Here is a 7,242-nt window from a genome sequence, read left to right on the forward strand (position 1 = left end):
CTTGAGCAGTCTGGCCAAGATGTTCCACTGAAGGCAATATTGGTACAGTAGCATTGAAGATATACGTATACTGATTCTACGATAGCCAGAGCTCTGCTCCTTGCATGCTCATGTTAATACAGTGCACTAAATTGATGGCTCACAATAGGGCCATCGGTTACATCTTCGCATCTGTTTTTACCCAAAACTGCGTTGTGGTGTCTTCACCAGAGTGCTGTCCCACCAAACAAAACAATAACGCAGCTTCAGGTAAAGTCCCCTAGCATCTTTCAACCAGCTGCCACACTTTAAGCCCCTCTTATAATATAAATTCCGGAGCCGCCACTGGTGTTAACACAGTTGAACAAACAGTTCATTTAGAACGATAGTTTCAATGGTTAATAAAATGTCAACCAACCTAGTCATTGTTAACATAAGAACAGAGAAGCACTGCAACTTTATCATGATAAAGCTCTGAATGTTGGTGGAATAAATCTTCTTCTGCAATTTGTCTATATACTAGTGGGCAATAAGGTATATTTACAAGGGATTGGGTCAAGAATTGACAGACAAGATCAAAGAGTTGCTAAATGAACAATTGCTACAACCGTGCAGTAACAATGTAGAATGCAATTGTAGCTATTAAGTGTATTGGTACTAAGCCCAGTCTTGCCTGAAGGATCAGGAGTCGGACACCGGACCTTTGCCTTGTACTGTATCATCACCCTTGTGGTTCAGGTGGATACAGGCGAATGTCCCCGGCTCATAGTGTGTGATGTACATGTTCCACGTGACTACATGCAACGGTCGACAGCAGAAAGAACATTATGATCAGCGTCAGTGTGCTGTGCAAAATTGTTCTGCCTCCATGACCTCGCTAAAGAAGGAAAACAGTTAGATAATGATAAACCTCCCTTCGAGGCTAAAATAATGTGTACCACCGAGAAGATGGAACGACGATCGATTTAATTCCGATTTTTTTTTTTTTGACTAGGCATTTTATTGTGGTGGAACGATGTTAGGAAATATTCTGGGCCTGGATCACCTAGGGGATTAACGCAGAAATGCGAGAAAAATCGCTATTCACACTGCAGACAGACCACGGCAGTAAATGAGATCAGCTGTACTGTTGTTTGTGCTGTGGCTTGACAGCCACAGTGACTTCAGACTGTGGAGAAACACTTGGTGCAGCTCACGGAACCGAGGTATCTTTAAAATGTGGTATCTGAAGAGTTATTTATAGTCATATTGACTTTTCTATTGCATTCGTTAGTGAGATGTTATGTACATATCTCTATACACACTGCCCACTCCTGTACAGGAGTTTTGCAGTGTCATAACTGTAGGTACTCCTGCAAAGCGAATTACAGGTTGTGTGTGGTACACAAATGCGACCCATAATGTCGGCTAACACTCAGGTACCTACTGCTAGGTGAACATGTGCGACGAAACATGTCCACTGTTTCCACTAGTACAAAGATCAAACCCAGGTCTCTCAGTCGTCACCCGAAAGCGACATCATTTAACTTGTTTCCAACTTGTGAATGGCTGTGTTTAACGGTTAGGCGTGAATATTATGATAAAAAAAAATGTTTTTCTTTTCGTATCCGGTTTGACTATAGGTTTAGAGGTGTCACGATTATTGTGCTCTCTTATCCACATTGAACTTCATATACTACTATTCTAACCCCAACATTACCTCTCCAAATCATCTTGGAAACTTTCAGCTGTTCTCGGAACTTATTACTGCTGTTGATTCTGTCACATCTCTCTTAATATAGACTGTGGGCAACATGGGGCCTTTCGTGTAACAACGCTTGTTACTACCTCAATTCTGATTTATATTTTATGAGTGACAAAAGTCCTACTCCATTCCATTTGTCTTTAGGCCCTCTCATTTCCCTGCCTCAGTTGTGACTTTACAATGGTCCAGGACTGACAGAAACACCGCATAGAATTCCTCTCTTTAGTGCGGATTTTTGTTGAACTGTTCCAGCCACGGTATTATGTCTTTACATTTTACTTACTCCATTCTTCCTAACTCAGTCTGTCCTTCCACCTCAACCCTCCATAACTTTTTCCTTCTAGTCTTCATACTTTCGCTCCACACCTTGTTGCTCTAAGTCTGCCTTCCTCTCATTTTCTTTACCCTAAACTATATTACTTTATCCTAACACCCCGCAATACTTCTTGGCCAGCATTACTACAACTTAGTTTTACTTAAGTACATTATCTTTGCTATATTTTCTCGTTTTTTAAATTTCATGAGATAGTGTCAAGGGGAGGCTTCTGGGCCTATATGTGGGTTAAAATTCGTTGAATATGTTGGCATCTTGCTTGAACATGATTAGTGCGTCAAAACTGTATCTACGTGAAGTGTGGAAACCCTCTGTGTAATATACATCATAATATTGTGATTTTTACTAGGTATTATTCTACCAATACTACTTATTTCCGGTGTATATTATATAATGCAGGGTGCCAGTTTTGCAGTTAAAACATTAAGCATATGAGTTTATTTAGATTAACCTCGGAGAGCTGATAACCCATGATAGCCACTGTGTGTGTTGGGCTTATTTCCTTTGGGATCCTCAGGTTGTTTCCCAGGATGTGACTCACAACAGTCTACTAACTCGTAGGTTCATGTATTTGTTTGCTGCTAGGCTGACAGGTGCAGGTGCTAGGTTGCCCATACGTCCCTGGTCCTTTCGTTTTTAGACCAAAACTGTTTACTACATTACTCTGTACGTTTTCATGAGATGTCACGTATCATTATAAGCACGTGACGTTTCAGCAATTTCGGAATATAGCCAGATTTTTTTCTAGATCTTTTAGGAATCTTCATAAAAACAATGTATCTGAGTTTGAGAACTAATTGCGGTCATTATATTAATGGCTCAAAATAGTGACAAGTTGATGAACAAGACACGTACAATACTTCTGTATCTTTATTGCCGAAACACTCTTCCACAGCAGTATAAAACTTGCTTCTGTATTCAACCGGATAAGGCAGCTGCGCGCACAACACATTTCAGCAGGCAAGATACCAAAGTGCGGCACATGTGGTTTAAATGTGACGTCCGTGCACTTGTAACAGGACAGCTATAAAGTGAGTGATGGTGAATGTGTGTTCCTTCCCTGGGTCACAGAACCTTACTAGGAAATTGCTGATTTTTGTCTTATGGTAGGTAGACCTGCGGACTATTCAAAATGTTTGAGACATATTACATTGCTCCAGTAATATTCCCAGTTGGATTTTTTTTATTAATTTAATGATGCATGTTGGTGCAACGTTCTACAGTAATTTGTAGTTTATATTCAGGCTACTGTGCTTGGCTTGAGAAATCGAAGATTGGTTACATTATTATATTCACGGTGTCATACAGCGCCTGGGAAAGATGAGGTAGTTAGGTTTGATCCAAAGAAGGGGAGGGTAACTTCAATTTCTGGAATGAAGAGCACTCCCCCAGCTAGATATCTAGAGAATCTCTCCCTTTTCCTTGAGGGGCGAGATGGCTTACAGCTAGAATCTAGAATCTAGATTAAGGACTGTCATGTTTTATCTACGTGTTTATGCTATAACTTAAACATTAAATTGCTTTAATGTGAAACATGTTTCAGTATTGGCATGCTCAGGTGACCACAGTGACGTTACGACCTTCTTACGTGTTTCTTAATAATATAGGAAAGTTAAGAGCATGATCTTAACGTCCTTCCTTGTGTGTTCTTACACTTAACAAATGTGTTAGCGGTAGTGGTGGTAATTGATGATGGTGATGGTCATGCTTTGGTGGTGGTGGTGGTGTTGTGGTAATAACAGCCTCCCACCAGCCATAAGGGGAATTACCAATTGGCCTCTGGTTGCCTTCAAGAGGGAGCTGGACAGATACTTAAAGTCGGTGACGGATCAGCCGGGCTGTGGTTCCTACGCTGGACTACGTGCGGCCAGCAGTAACAGCCTGGTTGATCAGGCCTTGATCCACCAGGAGGCCTGGTCGTGGACTGGGCCGCGGGGGCGTTGATCCCCGGAATACCCTCCAGGTAGACTCCAGGTCCAGGTAGGTAGATTTGGTGGTAGCAGTAACTGGGTGAGTCATAAATCTGGCACATATGAAAAATGTGAATTCTGAACTCTGTATATTAAGGATATAAAACGTAAATAAATTTGGTGTAATTTGCAGGCTAAAAGCTGTTATGTAAATTGAGAAGTGTCAGTGGCCTGGTAGGCAACGCTCTCGTCTCATTGAGTGTCCGTGGTTTGATCCCCGGCAAGGGTGGAAGCATTGGGCGTGTTTCCTTACACTTGCAAGTAAGTAGGTACTTGGGTGTTACCCGACTGATGTGGGTCGCATCCTAGGGGACAAGATTGAAGGGCCCCAGTGGAAATAAGATGACGCATTGACTTTCTTTGGTTATCTGGGTGGCTAACCCTCCGGGTTAAAAGCCAAACTCTTATCTTACACAGTCAGGGACTTTGTCAAAGTCCCTGGTGGTCGAAACGTTGCCACAATAAATGTTTCATAATTTTTATTAGTTGCACGTATCAATAACAACATATTGGCGGAATCCTGACCACTAATAAACCTCAGTACATGTTACTGATTCAGGTTCCACTTGTTGCTCCGCTCTTCCACAACAAGGGAAAACTAGTAGGAAAAAAAATTGTTAGTGTTACAATATTAAGAGTTTTATATTTTATTCCGTATCCTGGATTCGACTACCTCTAGCGGAACCATCTTCGTCAAATGTCATATAGCAATTATGCTCTTAGAGAAACGTGAGGAAATGATAAACGCAGTTTTATTGCTCTCGTTTGGCCTACATTATGAGCGTTATCCTTCGTATGGTAATATAACTTCGGAGGTGCGAGAGAGTGTTTCACTGGCCTCAAACACCTTTTTTCCCCTCGTAACTTGAAACTGGGCCATCAATGTCAGCAGCAGATAACACTAAAATTTCAAACGGCTTTTCTCTGGTAAGCACAAATGATATTTGCTTCCTATGTTCCGTAAATGTTTGCTACGTCAAGCCTCCTGGTGACAACCATGTTAATAGTTATAATTTGATAGTTTTTTTATGCACTCTATGCTCATATTGTGAGCAGTTGTCAAAAGATCACATAGGAACATGCTTCATCCTGGAACTAGATCCCTACGTTCAACTTGCTAAGCAAGGTAGAGCAATAATGAAATGTTTACAAAACTTGGCAATAAGTCGACTAAACGTTCTGGACAAAGAAATGTGAACGTATCCATGCTCACACACACGTCCCCCATCCCTTTTGTATTTTTCCACATACCTACCTCTTCCATTTACACACCCTCCACGATTCGTGTATATATATAAAAAAGTGAACATTCATGTTTCATTTTTCTAACTTCATGTAGTCGTAACTAGCTCTTCGTTCTTCCAAACCTGTGCGGGATGAGCCGTGGTTAGCTAAATTACAAAACTTTCTCATTTGAATATGGAAGACATGTATATTATTGCTTTAGCTTTCAATTTTGTGTGTACGTTTTTGGTTAGGTTGTCTGAGTATGGTTAGGTTCGATATTTTTTTGTGGTTTGATTTGGATTATCATGTGGTTTGATTATTTAGGTTTCATCTTGGTTTTCTTAGGCTGTTGTTCAGCTGAATTGTGGTAGTCTGGCGGCTTGCTGTCAGGTATGCATGACTTGCTCTATGGCAGTTTGGTGTCAGATTATTTTGTGGTTAAGTTAGTTTTTGGTCATAGTGGCATTTGATCAGCGTGTAATTTTTTTTATTCATGTATATATATGTATATATATATATATGTATATATATGTTTGATATATTTGCGTTTTTACCGTTTTTTTCGGGTTTTGTTAGGAACTTGTTTTGGATGTGTGTTTTTTGACGTGGGCAAGTTCTGGTGAGTTGTGCAAGGTGTAACTTTTTTGGTTACTTATCCTGCTTTCCTTGAATCTGGTGGGATCCGTGATACATTCCACTCGCCCCAATATACTTCAGTTTCTCCTTGGCATTGAGAGATTCAGGATGTTAGTAAGTTATCAGCTGGACTTTGACATTTATAAAAGTCACGGAGCTTCATGCCCCACCACGCCCTCGCCCAGCTGTTCTCGAGTGTTCCCTCACTGGTCATCTGATGCTAATTTGATTAGAATTAGATATTAGCAGAAGCGACTGGTTTGTGCCTCACATACGTATCCAGTGGACGGTAGAGCAAGATCACATGGATGCACGAAACGCTTAGGAAGTAGGCTTTCAAAGAGCTACACAATATTTAGTGAAAGCGGTCCTCTAGGAACGTATTCTCGTGGAAACTCATTTTTTCTGCAATTTTGCAAGCTCCTGATGTGCTGATTGCAACACGAAAGGCCTAGAGCTATCATTCTACTTCCCCCGTGGTTGTTTTGCATCTTGTATCACTTGGTTTGCGATATTTGCTTTATATATATATATATATATATATATATATATATATATATATATATATACACATATACACACACACACATATACATACATATATCAATAACAACACTGCGACTAGCCGAGGACTCGAACCCATGTCGTTTTGGACCTCCTCATGGTGAGCGAAAATCAGATAACGCTCTAACCCACAGGACCACTCAATTCTACAAGAATCACGCACCCAGCAGAGCTAGGTGTTTTACCATGATCCGAGGACATACGGTGGTGTGGGTGCCTCTGAGTTAATCTCATTCTACTCCCCGTTTGGTGTACTAGCCTCCACAAGCAGTATATATATTACTATAACCATGAACGAGTGGTATTTAATAAATAACAACACTGCGACAAGCCGAGGACTCGAACCCATGAGTCATGTGATTTTCGCTCACCACGAAGCGGGCCAAAACGACGTACACACACACACACACACACACACACACACACACACACACACACACACACACACACACACACACACACACACACACACACACACACTAGAGGATCAGCAATGGGATCAGGCAACCCTCCCGGTGCGACTGGGAGGTATAGGGGTGCGCAAAGCAACGCATGTTGCTTTACCTGCTTTTCTGTCTTCGTGTTTGGCTTCCAGTGCATTAGTCAAGAAGATTGTTCCCGAACGCTTGAGAGATGTGGTAGGAGCTCAAGACCCCAGGTTTACTGAAGCAGCGATTCGGTGGGACACCCTTACAGATTCCTCCAGTAGACCAGCTCCTCCCAAAGAACACAAACAGTCCCACTGGGACAAACCGATCATGGAAAAAATCGCCAACACAATGCTTTCT

At 41.4% G+C, this 7,242-nt stretch overlaps 1 protein-coding gene across 3 annotated transcripts in view; it reads left to right on the forward strand.

Moving 5' to 3' along the window:
• Positions 1-7,242, forward strand: part of LOC128684800 (sodium-coupled monocarboxylate transporter 1) — an 89,574-nt gene that overhangs the window by 18,828 nt on the left and 63,504 nt on the right. The window lies entirely within an intron of this gene.

The sequence above is a fragment of the Cherax quadricarinatus genome, chromosome 5, assembly GCF_038502225.1.
Source record: "Cherax quadricarinatus isolate ZL_2023a chromosome 5, ASM3850222v1, whole genome shotgun sequence".
In the NCBI taxonomy this organism is placed as follows: Eukaryota; Metazoa; Arthropoda; class Malacostraca; order Decapoda; family Parastacidae; genus Cherax; species Cherax quadricarinatus.